Source organism: Lactuca saligna, chromosome 1 (genome assembly GCF_052625555.1).
Source record: "Lactuca saligna cultivar CGN05327 chromosome 1, ASM5262555v1, whole genome shotgun sequence".
NCBI classification, from domain to species: Eukaryota; Viridiplantae; Streptophyta; class Magnoliopsida; order Asterales; family Asteraceae; genus Lactuca; species Lactuca saligna.
In genome coordinates this window covers 32,163,966-32,183,379 of record NC_136417.1, presented here as the reverse complement: position 1 = coordinate 32,183,379, position 19,414 = coordinate 32,163,966, and positions in this window count along the sequence as shown.

Here is a 19,414-nt window from a genome sequence, read left to right as displayed (position 1 = left end):
TAACCAGGTCTGTAGTCTATCCTGTCCGCCTTAGGTATGTTGGCCTAGAGCATAAAGCATGACCACCTCAATACAACCCCTAATCAAACAATCATGTGCATATAAATATCATACGCTAGCATATATAACAGTCAACCCGATCTGACAGATCACTAATCATAGCATCATGGTATATACCAGGATACCGACCTACCATGTCATTAACATAGCATCATCCTATATACCAGGATACTGACCTAACAGGTCACTAGCATAGCATCATCCTATTTACTAGGATACCAACCTAACAGGTCACTAACATATCAAAATATTAACCAGGATACCGACCTAACAGGTCACTAGCATAGCATTGGTGCCTTCGACCCTATTAGTACAGTGTGGACAACTCACCTCAAAATGTCGATCGGAACTCTAATATGAAACTCCCGAGATACGGATCCAAACACCAAACCTACAACCACAAACGATCCACTTCCATAAATACCCAATTTACCAAAATACCCTCAGAAGTCAATTGGTCAACCTTTGGTCAAATTCAAAGTCAACGGTCAAGGTCAACAGTCCATGTTGACCCAACTCGTTGAGTGTAGCTCACTGACTCATTGTGTTCCTTCAGAACTCAAGAAATCGTGAAAACCCCTGTCGACTCGCCGAGTTTCTAGATAACTTGTCGAGTCAATACAGTGTCCAGAACGTCAAGAAAACCCAAACCAACTCATCGAGTTACCTCTCTAACTCACCGAGCTCATGCAGAATCCAAAAGATGGGAAAACTCGTCTCAACTCATCGAGTTGGCTACCCAACTCGTCGAGTCCCTTCAGTCCATTTCTCATTCAGATGCTTTTACGTGAAATATAAGCTCCAAACTGTAGATCTAGGCTCCTAGGGTGTTGTTGTCACGTAATGTTTTTAGCTTTACATGCATGCAAGGCTCCATGAAGCTAAAACATTCATACTAGCCTTAGAAGAAGGTTTTGGACATGGAGGAGAGCCAAAACCTCATAAAGCTTGAGGATTTACGTCCATAAGGACCTAGAGGAGTCCAGATCTAAAGCTACGCCCTTATGACAAGCTCAAACCCAAAAGTGACCCCATTTTGTACCAAAATGCTCTTACTCTCACACAAGAAGAGATCAAACAAATTGAAAGTCAAGGTAAATACTTTTAACCTTCAAATGCAAGCCAATGCGATGTAGATATTGGATCTACAAGATTCTTCCCATTCCAAGCTTCCTAATCTTCTCGTTTCTTCAACCAATGCACCAAAAACATACATGTCATCAAGAGTTTTAAAATAAGTTGAAATTTACGTTTCAAATGAATGGTAAATCATGATTAAGAGACTTTTAAGTGGTATTTATTAAAATAAGAGGTTTCAAATGAATATGGTTTGAGTAAAATGCATCATGGGAGTTTTAAAAGAATGTGGTGAAAGGAAAATGTTTCATTTATAAGTATACTAGGCGTAACCTCGCACGTTGTGCAAGAATGCATTTAAGTGGTTAAAATAATTAGGTAAATAAATAGAAATATGTTGAAATTTATGTTTTTAGTCATGACCGAATTATCAAATAACATAAAAATCCATCAACTTATATGTAACATCTGGATATCCAGGTATGGGAATTTGAGTATTTTATATTGGGGAATGAGGAAACTCGGCGAGTTGACGCCTCAACTCGTCGAGTAGGATCGCGTTTTGGGGATCAGTTTAATAAAGGGACTCGATGAGTCGGGTATTTGGACTCGCCGAGTCAGCGCTGTCAAGGAAAACCTTAATTGTCCGGGTTTGGGACCTATTTAAAGTCCCTTATGGCCTTCAGTGGCGGCCACCTACACCTTTGAGAGACTCCTATCGAGCCAGAGAGCTGAGAGAGTGAAGAAGAGCCATTTTGGAGCATTCTTGAGGTGGTTGTGCAATGGAGTAGTCATTTCCAGCAAAGGAAGGTCAAGGGGGTGTCGATTCAGAGCTTCTGATCTTGCATCTTCACCATAGAGGTATCAAATCGTTCTCCCTTTTCAGTTTTGGGTAAGATTGGTGATTTTAGGGTTTTCTAGCTTCTTTTATGGCTTGATTTGTGAAGTATAGTATCCCATTGAGTGTGAAGCCATAGATCTGGACCCAAAGAGGTCCAGAGAGTCCCTTCCATCCTACTTTATGCATTCTATATGGAGTTTTGAGCTAGGGTTGTTATGTTATGAAGGGTTTCACCCAAATGAGCTTGTAGAACCTTGCATGAGTGCCCAAGGTTCGACCTTTTCGTGGTTATTGGCTTTGAGGGAGTCAGATCTATGGTTCGGTGAAGTAGATCTGACCTCAGAAGGTCAGATGAGGGTTGTCATGGGAGCAACTCGTCGAGTCCATAGGCAGACTCGACGAATCGAGTCGGGATTACCCCGCGATTCGTTGTCGAGTAACTCGACGAGTGGAGAGGGAACTCGTTGTGTCTAAGAGGTTTAATAAGGATTTAGAGAACCCGCATGGGCTCGCCGAGTCACTCTGGTGTACTCGCCGAGTCTGGTCAGTGTTGACCGTTGACTTGAGTTGTCTTATGTTGACTTTGGGAGTTTTGGTCAACCGAGGTAATAAAGGTCAGGGAGGGGTAAAATGGTCTTTTACCCATTACCTGACTAGAGAGGGAAAGAGTAATCGTCGTTTAATTAGAGTTGGGACTTCGAGTATTAATTAGAGATATTTGCCTTATGTGTTAGGCGGTGGCGAGTCCGAGGTTCGCCTGTGCAGATAATTGCTTTCTGATTGCCAAGTGAGTCTTCTCACTATACTTTACCTTGAGTAGGTAACCAGAGTTATGTGACAGAGTATTTGCATCGTATGTATGTTATGTGTTGTACTGCATTATTTCTATGTGATTTATGTTGTGCATGTTTACAGAGTTAGAACCGGAAGGTTCCTAGAGTTAGAACCAGAAGGTTCACAGAGTAGGGTCCACGGACCCACAGAGTTATAGCCTCGAGTGGCTAATATGTGTTATGTGTTGTATTTTGGGGAACTCACTAAGCTTCGTGATTATAGTGTTTTGTGTTATGTGTTTCAGGTTTCTCTCAGGATCACGGGACGGCACCGGCTCAATTGTACACACCAGAGAAAGAGTCATGTTTTGAGGATCCTGGTTTATTATGCAAGTGAAAATGGAGTTATGTTTTTGTAATTCGATTACGATTGGGATTTTAAGAAAAGTGTTTTTAAGAATTAAACGATTATTTTTAAATGAAAAATTGTTTTGAAATTTACGGTGTTACATTATATTTTGATACTATCTAATATAGTTCATACCTTATAAACTTTACTTTTACTTTTATAATATTAAATATATATTATAAGTTTTTGTATAACATTAATATATATAATCTATTTTTCTTATATCCGATAATCTTTTTTGAATAAAATAAGAAATAAGTTGTTTTGAATGAGCTATTAATAAACAACATTGAACTAACAAACTTTGTATTACGCTATTATATTACACCAAAACATCCAATGTTTCATATATGAACTTTCAAATATTAAACATTGAAATTAAGACTGAAGTCATACAAAATATATCATTATACATAAATGTCATCAAGAGTTTTAAAATAAGTCGATTATTAATATGATATTTAATTTGAATTATATAATTTGCAAGACGTACGTTTGACTTTATGTTGGTACACCGAGAATCCTCTTCCTTAATTTGTACCTAAAAAATTAAGGTGAATAGGAATATAAAATAGATATTACTAAGCATTAATATAAATAATTAAAAAGGATATGTGGATCTCTTACCACCGATTAAAGACAACATACCTCTCTAGTGGTATCGATTCCTATGTGAAATTGAAGTAGTCATTTTATGTACACCCTGTTTTCTAATTACATAAACAAATATGAGTAATCAAACATAAAAATGTTATCTTTATGTAGGAAGAATATTTCACTTAACGACCAATTTAAATAATATAAGTTTAAGAGTTAAGAGTTACAAAACATTAATATGTTTATTAATCAACCAATTAAGTAACACATGTTGAAATTTTCATTATTAAAAAACATTTGAAATATTAGATTTTAAATGAATTTTGGTTGAAGTGTTTTGATCTCTATTATATATATATATATATATATATATATATATATATATATATATATATATATATATATATATATATATATATATATATATATATATAGGATATAGATCCGGTAAGAAAATTTTTTTGGTAGGAAGGTAAGAAGTTTTTTTTCTACATATTTTTTTGACGAACATAAAAAATGAATCACTAGATGATTCATTTGTAAGATGATTCACAAGAAAAAATTCTCAAAAAAACATCTTTATGATTCATTTTTAAGTAAATTAAGAAAAAATTAACTTTTATGACAATTTTAGTGAATAACAACAAAATCATTATATAAATAAATCATCGAAATGTTTTTTTGAGAATTTTTTCTTGTGAATCATCTTACAAATGAATCATATAATGATTCATTTTGTTTGTTCGCGAAAAAAATATATAGAAAAAAAACTTCTTACCTTCCTACCAAAAATTTCCTTCTTACTTGATCTTGACTCTATATATATATATATATATATATATATATATATATATATATATATATATATATATATATATATATATATATATATATATATATATATATATATATATAGAGAGAGAGAGAGAGAGAGAGAGAGATGGAAATTATAACATATATATGAGTTTTAATTAATTATCTTTTTGAAATGGTACAATTACAAAACAAAAAAAAAAACATATTTAAAATATTTAATTAAATATTTTTAACATCACCCTATATAACATATGATCAATATATTAACAATTAAACCACAATATACAACGACTGTATTACTATAATCCAAAAACGAAGAAAATATAAAAACGAATTAGTAAAACGAACTTACAAATTAAAAGCTCTAAAATAATACCATATCTCCAAAAGTGGTCATAAGATCTCAACCCAACACAAAAACCTTTTAGTTTGTTTTCTTTCTGAAATTTGTATATGATTTGTATGCATGTCTTCCCAAAAGATTGACATTTTTATAGTAAACTTTTCACTAAATGCTAATTAAACATAATATAAGTTATAAAACTTTTGAGTGTTTAATCATAATTAAGAAAACTTTTGAGTTGCATTAGTTAAAAAAGGGGGTTTCAAATGAATGTTGTTTGAGGAAGTTAAAAAGGAGGGTTTCAAATGCATGAGATTCAATAAAAAATGCTAGTTTATAAGTATGTATGATTTAGATTGATGAAAAATACTATTTGTTAGTTGCTTTCAATCCATATTAATCTAAAAGAAGTTCATAAAATGTGTTTTTGTAACTTTTATTCAAGTCACATAAAAGGTCACATTTATGAATCTTAAAACTCATAAAAAGACCATAGGTTACACAAAAATGAAGAGTTTTTTTTCATTAAATTATTTTATAACTCCATAACTTGTCCTCAAGTTAAGGATGTTTAAGAGTCACTTTTTTAAAAGTATTATTAAAAAATAAGAGGTTACATAAAAGTGAAGAGTCTTCATTTTAATGAACCATTAAACTCATAAGTTATGAAATGAAAAGTATTGAATATGTGACATCCCCAAAATCACGGCCAGAAAATACCGATTTTGTTTATGCTTTATAAAAATCAGAGTACTTCATTTTATAAAAAGGTTGCGGAATTTGTTCCCAGAAAAACATGGTAAATACGTTATTAAAACATTTTCGAAGAAACGTATTTATTTCACTTTAAAACGTTTGGGATGTCATCGTTAATACAAGAACATAAGTATAAACAGAACTTACAATTATTCACACTAGTGGTCTACATCTCTTTAAATCTCTCAGTGTAATGTCACTTCATATCAACACCTGTGATATAAATAAACTGAGTGGGTCAGGTTGGGAAACCTGGTGAGCACATAGGGATTTCAATCCCACAATGTTATACCATATATATAGTTTAAAATTCACAAAATATACAATTTCACCATACATATATATAAACAACTCTTATCCCACCCCGTCGATCCTCATAACGAGGCTATCCATACTCTCGGACCTAAGATTAGTCGTTTTACCTACTCCATACTCTCGGATCAGAAATGAACGAATTTACCAAATCCATACTCTCGGACTAGGGACGAATGACTAATCCATGCTCTCGGATTAAAGATGAATGATTATGCCTAATCCATACTCTCGGACTAGGGACAATAGCTAATCCATACTCTCGGATTAACGACGAATGATTATGCCTAGTCCATATTCTCGGACTAGGGACAATGACTATGTCTAATCCATACTCCCGGATAAGTGACATATACTAACTTCTATTCTCTGAGTTTAAATCACTTGTACTCGTAAGAATATACTACCCAATATTCCTCATATTTAATTTAGGTCTACTCTTTATCCTAAATTATCAAATATAATCAGGTATGTTCTTTAACACGAATTTCAAGCAACATCAATTAACTCGCACATAAACATATAATTAATACTTCAATCAATACTTGTATTAAAATCATGTTCATGAAAGGGACTATGCACTCACCTGAGAAGGTGGTGACTCGGTACTCGGACAGCGCTTCGTTTACTTTAAAATAATTTCCTTCGACGAAACCTAGTATTATCACCAATAGATTTTAGTCTATTATTCGCCGAGACTAATTAATAGTCTAGCTATTATTACTATTATATAAGCGTTAAAAAAATACTTATATAACCCATAATAATAGCCCAAATATTTATTATATGTTCTTAATAACGTTAATATAATTAAATAAAAACTATATTAAAAATAGCGTAGGCGTAGCTCACTTACAGCGGGTTTTATAGAAAACCAGGCTTTGCTTGGAGCAGCGTTTCCGAGCCGAAAAGCACTTCTTCTCGGAACCGTCGAGCACTCCGGGGCTTCCGCCTCGTGCTAGGGAGGTTCCCTAGGCTTTTCGGGGGATTTCGGGGCTAGAGAGAGGTTCTAGAGAGATAGTAAAGAGAAGAAAGAATGGGAAAGGTGTGAAGAAAATGAGGGTGGGAGAGGTTTTATTTATACGGTGAAAATGGCTGAACTTGGTGCCACATGTCACCATCTAGTGGCAAAACTTGGGGAGAAAGCAATGGCCAAGATTGTGCCACATCACCCATTTTCGCACAACACACTTCCGATTTCTAAAATCCGTAACTTTCACATACGACCTCCGTTTTTGACGTTCTTTATATCCACGCGTAGGTAAAAATAATATCTACAACTTTCATTTTGACTCCGTCGGCTAGTTCTCGACCGATCTTAAATTTAACAGTACGAGGCGTTTAGACTGTTAAATGACCGCGAAGAATTCGTAACTCCTTCATACGGACTCCGTTTTCGTCTGACTTTTTACCGTTGAGTTCCTATTAATGATATCTTCAACTCTCATTTATTTCACGTAAGCCAAAAACCGCTCGAAATAAAATTCGAGTTTCGGGCTGTACACTGCTAAGCCGAATCTTAGAAAAATCATAACTTCCTCATACGAAGTCAGATTTGGGCGTTCTTTTTATCGACGCTCTTAGTTTAACATATTCTACGAATTTTGTTTAGATTGCTAAGGCTAAAAAGTCTTCTATCGTAAATTCACTATTTACATCTTCCGGTGCCGTGTCGGTTTTGCCGTAAAACTTCGGCGGGCCATAACTTCTTCGTTATAACTCGGATTTCGGCGTTCTTTATATGAACGGAAACCTTGTGACATATTATAAAACTTGGTTAATACTATTCATTCTAAATAATCTTTTGTCGAAAAGTCATTTTTGATCCCTATTGCCTCTAAATTGACTAGCCCGGATCTGCGGGCGTTACAATTATCTCCATACGTCATCTCTTCATCCTAGGTAATAATTATAACTTCTTTATTCCTTCAAGTCTATCTCTTAGACTTATTGACTGTAAGCAGTACTTGATCGTGCACCTGCTCTCTACCTCATATTAGACTCCAAATTATGACCTATCATCATGTGATGTACGTTTAGATTCAGGTCTCTTAAATTCTAAAACAGACTAATCCTTCCTTCATGTTCTAATGTGATATAATCATACTTTAACATGTAGCATTTCTAGCTACCAACGAGCGCGATACTTCTATTGATCGCTTTGATTTTTAATCGTTTGGTTTAAGTCGGACGCTATATCAAACTTGGTTCTCTGAACCACGTAACCTACTCATCGTAGTCGGACTCAAGGTGATATGACCACTAGGGTCGGGATAACAACAATCTTCTTATTCATTACCGAAACAATGGTAACGGCATACTTGAATAAAACGAAATCAATTACTGGCTTCTTGGTAACCTTGTTACTTTCCCTGATCCAAGTGTGAGTCACGTGCTTTCGGTAGTATAGGCCTCTACTACCATTCACACCTACTCATACTCGTCCGAAGTATTGTCCCGCAGTTTTTCCAAGTCACCATACAAGAAAACCATACAACAACTTAACACATCAGATAACAAAACAAAGGTTTTATATTATTTCTTGAAACTGTTACATAGGTGTTCAAGTTCACCCTAGACTATGCCTCTAACGGGCTACATCGTGAGGTACTATCTACACGATTACTCCATAACTCGATCCTCGGATGTCAAGCCTTCACTCTTGAATCCTTGCATTGTCATCTGCTTCGTCAAGGATCATTTGAAATGCTCTCGCCTTTGGCTTTGGTGGCACATTTGGCTTTGTAGCCCCTTCTCTCTTTGGGCAGTCTTGTTTGAAGTGTCCTTCTTCTCCACACTTAAAGCAGACTTCTCTCTTGGTTGTGCATTCGCTGGCGTAATGACCAGTCTTCCCGCATTTAAAGCATGTCGTATATTTAGAGCATTTCCCGATGTGCTTCCTTCTACACTTGTCACACCATTGCGTTCCTTCTTCAAACTTCGAGAATTTTCTCTTCTCGCTGGACCTTGAAGATCCTTCAAACATTCTCTTCTCGCCAACCTCCATCTTGCTGGAGGCTCTTCCCTTGATCATATCTTCGACAGACTTGGCAGCCCAGATAGCTGCCTCTAGAGTAGGTGCTTGACGCACTGGCACCGCGTACTCCCATGGAAGTCCTTTTGCGTACTTGTCGATTTTCGTCAGCTCATCCGGAACAAGACGCAAGGCGAACTCCATCTTCTTTGTGAATTTGTTGGTGTATTCATCGATTGACATGCTTCCCTTCTTCAGGGTTAGAAACTGGTTCTCTAGCTCAAGCAGGTTTTGAGCTGAGCAGTACTTTCGTTTGAATTGCACCAGAAATTCTGCCCATGTCAGTTGCAGAGGCTCATTAGGGCTCAGAGTCTTCCCCAAGGTATTCCACCAACGTACAGCGCCTCCTCGAAACTGATGCACTGCAAATGTGGTCTATAGCTTCCCTCTACAACCGCATGTCATGAAGGCTAACTCCATCTCCAAGATCCAATCCATGACCCCGATCGGATCCTCCTTTCCAGTGAAAGTCGATGGCTTGCAAGTCAGAAAATCCTTGTACTTGCATCCATTCCTCTCGACCTCGTCATCTTGGTTTTTTTGTCAAACTATTGGTGGGTTGACTTGACCAACAGTCCCACTGTAGTTTCCTTCCTCAGTCTGCCCTTCGTTCAACTTGGGCTGTTCGATATGAATAGTGGCTTCCTCACGATTTTGCTGGAGCAAACGTCTAGTTTCCTCCATTTGACGATCCAACATCGCTTGGATCATCGCTTGCACTCCGTCCATTGTGACTGACTCAGCGGCGGCTTCCATCACCGGTATTTGCTCAATCACTGGGGGTTGGTTTATGTTCCCATTTGCATTCACGTTTCCGCTATGGGTTCTTGCCATCTTGATCTATACACCGAATAAGGTGAATCTAGATCTTTACTTAGGATTGACGGTTAAATCATCCTTATCACTCCGAAACGTTTATATGCTACTTCTAATATCGTAGTCGTACGTTTAGAATCCTAAACACATAAGGTTTCCAGATCCGGTCGGCAACAGACCATAGATTCGAACAACTAACAGCATATCAGGCACAAGTATTTAGCACATAAAAGCATTTTAGGCATAATTCCTAAAATAAGCTAGTGCTCACACCTCACAATCATCGCTTAGCATTCTAAGTTTAAGTCTAGAAATAAATCCATATTCCTAGTTCGCTTAAACTAATGCTCTGATACCAACTGTGACATCCCCAAAATCACGGCCAGAAAAGACCGATTTTGTTTATGCTTTATAAAAATCAGAGTACTTCATTTTATAAAAAGGTTGCGGAATTTGTTCCCAGAAAAACATGGTAAATACGTTATTAAAACATTTTCGAAGAAACATATTTATTTCATTTTAAAACGTTTGGGATGTCATCGTTAATACAGGAACATAAGCATAAACAGAACTTACAATTATTCACACTAGTGGTCTACATCTCTTTAAATCTCTCAGTGTAATGTCACTTCATATCAACACCTGTGATATAAATAAACTGAGTGGGTCAGGTTGGGAAACCTGGTGAGCACATAGGGATTTCAATCCCACAATGTTATACCATATATATAGTTTAAAATTCACAAAATATACAATTTCACCATACATATATATAAACAACTCTTATCCCACCCCGTCGATCCTCGCAACGAGGCTATCCATACTCTCGGACCTAAGATTAGTCGTTTTACCTACTCCATACTCTCGGATCAGAAATGAACGAATTTACCAAATCCATACTCTCGGACTAGGGACGAATGACTAATCCATACTCTCGGATTAAAGATGAATGATTATGCCTAATCCATACTCTCGGACTAGGGACAATAGCTAATCCATACTCTCGGATTAACGACGAATGATTATGCCTAATCCATATTCTCGGACTAGGGACAATGACTATGTCTAATCCATACTCCCGCATAAGTGACATATACTAAATTCTATTCTCTGAGTTTAACTCACTTGTACTCGTAAGAATATACTACCCAATATTCCTCATATTTAATTTAGGTCTACTCTTTATCCTAAATTATCAAATATAATCAGGTATGTTCTTTAACACGAATTTCAAGCAACATCAATTAACTCGCACATAAACATATAATTAATACTTCAATCAATACTTGTATTAAAATCATGTTCATGAAAGGGACTATGCACTCACATGAGAAGGTGGTGACTCGGTACTCGGACAGCGCTTCGTTTACTTTAAAATAATTTCCTTCGACGAAACCTAGTATTATCACCAATAGATTTTAGTCTATTATTCGCCGAGACTAATTAATAATCTAGCTATTATTACTATTATATAAGCGTTAAAAAAAATACTTATATAACCCATAATAATAGCCCAAATATTTATTATATGTTCTTAATAACGTTAATATAATTAAATAAAAACTATATTAAAAATAGCGTAGGCGTAGCTCACTTACAGCGGGTTTTATAGAAAACCAGGCTTTGCTTGGAGCAGCGTTTCCGAGCCGAAAAGCTCTTCTTCTCGGAGCCATCGAGCACTCCGGGGCTTCCGCCTCGTGCTAGGGAGGTTCCCTAGGCTTTTCGGGGGATTTCGGGGCTAGAGAGAGGTTCTAGAGAGAGAGTAAAGAGAAGAAAGAATGGGAAAGGTGTGAAGAAAATGAGGGTGGGAGAGGTTTTATTTATACGGTGAAAATGGCTGAACTTGGTGCCACATGTCACCATCTAGTGGCAAAACTTGGGGAGAAAGCAATGCCCAAGATTGTGCCACATCACCCATTTTCGCACAACACACTTCCGATTTCTAAAATCCATAACTTTCACATACGACCTCCGTTTTTGACGTTCTTTATATCCACGCGTAGGTAAAAATAATATCTACAACTTTCATTTTGACTCCGTCGGCTAATTCTCGACCGATCTTAAATTTAACAGTACGAGGCGTTTAGACTGTTAAATGACCGCGAAGAATTCGTAACTCCTTCATACGGACTCCGTTTTCGTCTGTCTTTTTACCGTTGAGTTCCTATTAATGATATATTCAACTCTCATTTATTTCACGTAAGCCAAAAACCGCTCGAACTAAAATTCGAGTTTCGGGCTGTACATTGCTAAGCCGAATCTTAGAAAAATCATAACTTCCTCATACGAAGTCAGATTTGGGCGTTCTTTTTATCGACGCTCTTAGTTTAACATATTCTACGAATTTTGTTTAGATTGCTAAGGCTAAAAAGTCTTCTATCGTAAATTCACTATTTACATCTTCCGGTGCCGTGTCGGTTTTGCCGTAAAACTTCGGCGGGCCATAACTTCTTCGTTATAACTCGGATTTCGGCGTTCTTTATATGAACGGAAACCTTGTGACATATTATAAAACTTGGTTAAGACTATTCATTCTAAATAATCTTTTGTCGAAAAGTCATTTTTGATCCCTATTGCCTCTAAATTGACTAGCCCGGATCTGCGGGCGTTACAGAATAGTTTCAAAACTTTCCCTCTAGTTTTGGAAATGGTAAAGTTAACTCCCTATGTATACTTTAATTCCAACCCTTATAATTTTAAAAAAATATAATTCAAATATTATGGACTTCATTAAATCAATTAAAGTGTTTAATTAAAAGAGTTAATAATTCCATAAAGACATGGTTTAAGTTTAATTAAATTAAAAGTATAGTTTAATTAATAGATTAAACCACCAAGTATTTTAAATGTTTAAAATACACCATTATACTATTATTATAATTTTAATTATATAGATATGTATAAGATAAAGTCAATCTTACCATTAGTATGTCTCATTCACGAAGTCGGTCTATAAGGGGGTATAAGGTTACTGCTTATAAAATGTCGGTTTGATGGGTGCCCACTCTCATCCACCGCTTCCTTGACTTGTGGAGGGTCGTTAGCCGAACGGGTAGGAAATGACTATAATTCTCCCTTCATTACAAGTATAATGATAAATACTAATTAATTAAACACTTATAAATTCCAAAACTTAGTTACTTAGGAAAATGTGAAATAGGTGTTAACCCATGAAATTACACTTTGTACCTTACCAAGTCGTTTATAGAGCATGTGTGGCTAACCGGCATGCTAACAAGGACTAGTAAGAGCGGCAAAGGGTAATTTGGCTTTATTATAGATCGGTGGAGTTGTGTGGTTAACTGGCACGTCGATTAGGTGATAAAGTTAAGGGTACCAAGTCAATTTGCATGGTTATTCACACCTTGTTTGTGATCCTCAGCATCCCAGTCACAAACTTGAGAGGGCACAATCGAGATTCAAACATGACATTGAAAACTTCAATGTATCTCAAAATATCTAGGAGTTTCAAATCCAATTAAAACTTTATTATATTTCGTTCTTCATGGTGGAAATTGGTAAATCATCATTTACCTACCTTCAACTATTTTATAACATGGATTACGGCATCCCTCTTCCAGTTATAAATAGGTTGTTGGGTCCTAGCCTCAATATTTCATATTGGGTGTTATATTAAGGACTCTAAATCAACTAACTTGAATTTCTCCCTTATAGATGTCTAGTTTAGACAACTATGGTCTTCCCAAATCTTTAGGAACAAGCCTCCTAATGAAGATGATATCCCAAAAGGCAATCAAGGTGAAAGACTAATCCCTTTATTGAGCACTAATGGGACTGGAAATCATACTTTATTTCCTCCACCTGCTTCAATAATTCTCCCTATCCCACAAGTTTCAAAACTTGAATAGTTCTACGTCATTCAATCCCTATTGGCAATCAAAGTCTATATGTGCTTACATCTTAGAGGTTAAGCCACATATTGACAAGCCGAGAAAGTCGAGTGTCAAAGTCTTGAGGAAAGTTGGCTATTGACTGGGTTCTTTAGTTACTACCTAATAACATACTATATAATGACCCTTAATGATCTTACATATTTGCTTGATGATGCTGAATCAGCAATGATTTGGAGCATTGGTAAAGCAAGTTAGATTGGAAGATCTACTTCCCAAACCTATTTGGACATTGACATTGGTGACATTGAAAGTCCTGAAAACCTTTCTCTTCCCAATTGAAAGGGATTGGCCATGGTCAAGTCATTTTGAACCAAAGGTAAAGAGAAAGGCTAAGTCTGTGATAGTCCCGTCTACCATTTCCAAAGAGTCCATATGTTTCCTTTTTCCAATAGGATGGGCGTTGGTTGCGAAGCTGCCGAATTTACCTGAAACCTCATAAGGATGGTAAAGTCAAATGTTTGACTCCACTTCAGGTAAAGTCCGTTATCTAACTCTATTAAGTCTCTTTTGGAGATTCTTAATACATGATGTAATGTAATTACATTTTCATGTTTTTAAAGAATCAAAGGAAGCTTAAAGAAAAAGTGTGTTGATTCTGATCGCATGGTTCGATGACCAGAATTCTGAGCCACTATTTAGGAGTTATGAGATATTATTTAGGAATAGATAACAACAAAGTTTTCATATGAATTTGCATTGTAAGGATAAGTTTTTCCGCAAGTTTTAAAATAAAAGAAAAGTTTTGATTTTGTTTATTTTAAGTATCCTTACAAAGGCATTTGTGAAAAATTGTTGTTTATATATTTCCATTGTTAAGCAATATTGGAAAATGAATTTGATATTTGTGGTAGTGTCATAATTTACCAAATAGGGAAAGATTCTCATCACCCAAGATTCAGTTGGATAGAAACTTGGAATCATGCAAGTTGTATTGTGTAATGAATGAGAATTTTCATCTTTGGTAAATTAAGACTAATTCCTTATTCACATTCGCATGTGAGTCAAGCGAAGGACTAAAGGATCAGGTACATTAGGTTGTGCACTTGTTAGGTCCACCACAAAGGTTGATAATATTATTCGTTATGATTTACTAAAGTTTAGTAAATATGATTATGCTTACAAGTTTAAGTGTAATTCTGAAACATTGGAAAAGTTTCAATGTATGGCAGAATGAATAAGTAGAATCAAATAAGGCAGAAAGATAAAAGTTTCTCCAATCTAAAGAGATGGGAGAGTACTTGTGTATCTTGTTTTATGATTATCTTAGTGATTATAGAACCATATCACAATTGATCCTCTAAGGACATCTTAGTGCATTTGTTTGCCTAAGGAGACGAATCGTGAATTGTTGAAATGGTTAAATCAAAAGATAAATCATACTTCGTTCCAAAAACAAATCCTGGAGTTATACTCCAAGATTGTAACTTGAGTGACATGGTCTTTAGAAAGTTTTTAACACTTGTCAAATGTAGAGTAAGATGTTTCCTATTCTTGTACATTTGAGATTGGTAAGTTGTGATGTTTTAGATAAGACAATGACCAACTAAGACCAATTGTGAAAAGTGTTCATCTTGATAAGAATTCGTACTAACTCTTGAATATTTGTTTTATCAAGAAATGGTTCTTGACAAAGAGAATCTTATATATCAAGAGGACAGTGGGAGTCTTAAAAGAACTTGAGAGAGTTTCAAGAACTAATCAAGAGTATTGTTAATCACTAGCCCACGACTTGCGGTTTGTAACCTATCGTGTTGACGCAATTTTATTTTTGCGAGCATTGTAGTTAAAGTTGTCCATGCATGTGAGTTCTAAGAGCTCTTAGTTGTTTACATAACAACCTGGAAGCAATGGTAGGCCCTTGTGCTGCCAGATGGCAAGAAATTAAGATTGAACAAGTTCAGTCCATATGAGTTTAGATTTGTCACTAATCTTGTCTTGTGATTAAGGTTATGACATTCACATGGATAGGAAAACTTACACCATAAAGTCTAAGTGCCATAAGGTTTCTCTTCTATTCATGAAAATGATGGTAAGGAAACTCTTTCACTAAGTAGATTTTGAGTAGATAGCAATTGTGAGAATGACAAAGGTCTAAACATTATGATTACGGCATCCCTCTTCATAATTGTTTAGACACACATGTGAGATATCTAAGGAAAGGTATATGTTTTTGATAAAGTCTTATCAAAGCATCTCGTATCAGAAATCTGAACTTTGGTAAGAAAGTCAATAAAGTATTGATTTCTAGAAGTCTAGTTGATTTTTGGGTACATGTCAAAGCTAGTGGGAGCATAAGTGTTATGCTAGTAAAATAATAATCATTATGCTAGTGGGATCATGATTATTATGTTAAGAATTGCAATTTAGTAATGTTAATTATAGAAAACTAAAGGTTCAATTCGCTTTGAAAAGTTGTTTTACTATAATTAAGGGAGAGGATTTTATACTTTGTTCCAATTCTACAAGTTTAGATTGAGATTTTAATCAACTTTAGCCAATGAAATATATGAATGTTATGTTGGAATGGTTCAACATACGGAAATTCTATATATGTTGTGTTCTCAGAATTCATTTATGACTACAGCATCCCTCTTCATAGTTCGAATTTTAAGAACATGGCAAATTAAAATTTTATAGCATGAATCGTATCCCATATGCTTCGGGTATAGGATCGATTACATATGTTATAATATTTATCCATTCTAAATTTTCCTAATGTCTGGGGAATTGAGAGGGGAAAAAGGTCTAGTATTGGATATGACTAAAATGATTAAGCAATTATCGAGGACAATCTAAGGTTTACCAAAGATTGATTGCTAAGGGACAATTGGAAGTATAGAGCTAGGACCATATTGACATATTCTGAAAAGAGGCAACCCTTGTTCAGAAGTGATAGTCAAAATGGGAATATGGAAATGTTTCCATAGGTGGAAGTTATTCTTTGAATCTGTGTAAGATTAGAGTACTTAATGCAAAGAAGGATGTTCAAAGGAATGTACTTTGAATTTAAGACTTCGTTTCCATGGAATTGTTCTCCATTGGAATACTTTGTAAATTTCAGTTGCCAAGTCTTTATGACTTTTGTGCATAGTTATTGCAAAGGGATCATGGCATATAATTTTAGAATCTAAAAGATTATAGTAAATGGCAAGAGTTTAACATTCTTACATTTACTATAAGGATTTGGGATTATGAAATAGAATCATTGTAATTATGTTCAATTGATCTATTTCACAAAGTAAAGATCTTAGACAAACATAATATGCATACTTGGTGTACGGCATGACTATTGTTTGAACAAACATAGTGGGCATGCTTGGAGCATGGCATGACTATTGTTTTCAATTCAAGTATAAAGTTGATAAATCGAAACATAAATAATGAGTAATCCATATGGTGCTTAGATAAAAGGTGTTTTTATTTACACTCAAAGTGTTGGGACCATATAAGATTAGTATTATTCTTGTGTTTCACTTTGCATGTCTTGACTTCCAAAATGACTAGGTCGTTCTTCCTGAATGACTAAGTTATTCAAACCATCCACAATCGGTCATATGTTGGAAGTAGATATGAATCAAGACTGTCACGAATCTATCTTGTAAGATTTTTCTAAGGGGCATTAGACATAACAATGGTTGCTACAACATTCATGATTGCTCATAAGTTCTGAGTATTGGATTAAACCCACGCTCATTTGATTCACTTCATGGATTTTATCACGAGTGAATGACGATAATATCTTATATTCGTCAAACCTAGAGATATGAGTTGTTGACTATGAGTTGGTTATACATTGATTGCACGAAAATGTATTGGTAACTCGATGTTATAAAACGTGTCTTTGTCTATGATTCAACAAGTAGTCAGTACAAGCATATGAGTCGAATTTTATCCATTTCTTTTACCCTCAAAGGGATAAAAACAATATCTGTGGGCCCCTCGATGATTTAGTGATGACAAAATGTAAGTGTTCGGTCGGGCCTGGACTGATTTGATTTGTTCAATTAGTTAGTTATCATGAATTGGAAATCGGGAAACAACAAATGGCCAGAGAGAATGATTATAATCCATGTCTCAGTCCATATGATATCAAGAATGGAGGAATATATGATCACTTATCTAATGGACGCGTCATTGATTTGTTCAGAGTTCGACAGCGGCTTTTGAGAGCTACGATTGCTAGTCGGGTTATGAAGTCGTACTTGCAATAATAGTTTTAGACTTGTCCAAGTGGGAGACTATTGGATTAGTGTCTAAGTCCATAACTATAATTGGTATATACTTGACCCGACCCGGTATGGTCCATTTGGGTTGCATGGCATCATGCATTTGGATAAACTAAAATAAGAGAAATAACACTTAAGGTTTATTAATATATTATAAGTTCTAATATATTAATAAGATTATTTAATTATTATTGATCAATAATTAATCTAGAATTAATTAAGTGATCAAAAGAAGACTAATTAAATATATAGGTTGATTGTGTAAGTCATCCATACTTGTATAGTGGGCTAAGACTCCATGGATTATCAAGTTTGGCTAAAACCCACAGGATGCTCCATGGTGTATTTGAACCCATGGATCCAAGGAAATGGAAAGTCATAACAATTAGGGTTTACTCTAATTGTAACAACTATATAAGCATCTTATGATTGAAGAAATCGACCACTAAGTGAAGGAGTGAGGGCAAGTCGATTTTGAAGTGTTCTATTATCTCTCTAAGTTATTCCAAATGCATTTGATGTTGTGTGAACCATTTGAGGTGTCACACTTGGGGCACTAGGCTCTCAAGCTACATGGAATCACCAACAAAGAGGTATGTCATTCTACTAGATTTTATGTTATTTGTACTTCATAATACGCTAGTTAGGATAAATACCTTGGAAATTGATATTTGCATGTATAATAGGGAAAACATAGATCCAAGGTATTTAGGGTTGCATGTACACCATAGGAGTGTTAGAATGCTCAAAACCCAACACATGCAGTGTCCAGAATGTCGGGAAAACCCAAACCAACTCTTCGAGTCACCTCTCTAACTCGCCAAGTTCATGTAGAGTCCAAAATATGGGAAAATCCATCTCAACTCGTCTAGTTGGCTATCCAACTCGTCGAGTCCCTTCAGTCCATATCTCATTCAAATGTTGTTACGTGAAACCTAAGCTCCAAACCTAGGGGTGGCAACTCTCGATCTAATCCGTAACTCGACACTGACCTAACCCAAAAATAGACGGGTTTCGGTTGAGATTTTTGATCCGCCAACCGACCAACTCATTTATTCCATGGGTTGGGTTGGGTTATCTGTTTGGGTTCACGGGTCAACCCGCCAACCCGATTCGTATGTGATTGTATCATTGTATTCCTTATGTATTCGTATGTGACTAATCTGCATTTATGGTTCGTTAATCAGAAAAAGGAAAAATACATGTCGTTATTTTCACGAGTCACGAACGAAGAACACATCCACTTTCTATGAATATTTTCATTTTTCATTTTTATTTGGATGTTAGTGACTTTATGAATTTATGTTGAAAACCTTTTTATGTTAATTACTTTAATCATTTTATGAATTTCTGTTGAAAAAACCTCATTTTTTAAAATGTGTTGCTTATTTATTAAACGGATTATATGGGTTGGGTTTGACCCATTAACTTGTGAACCCA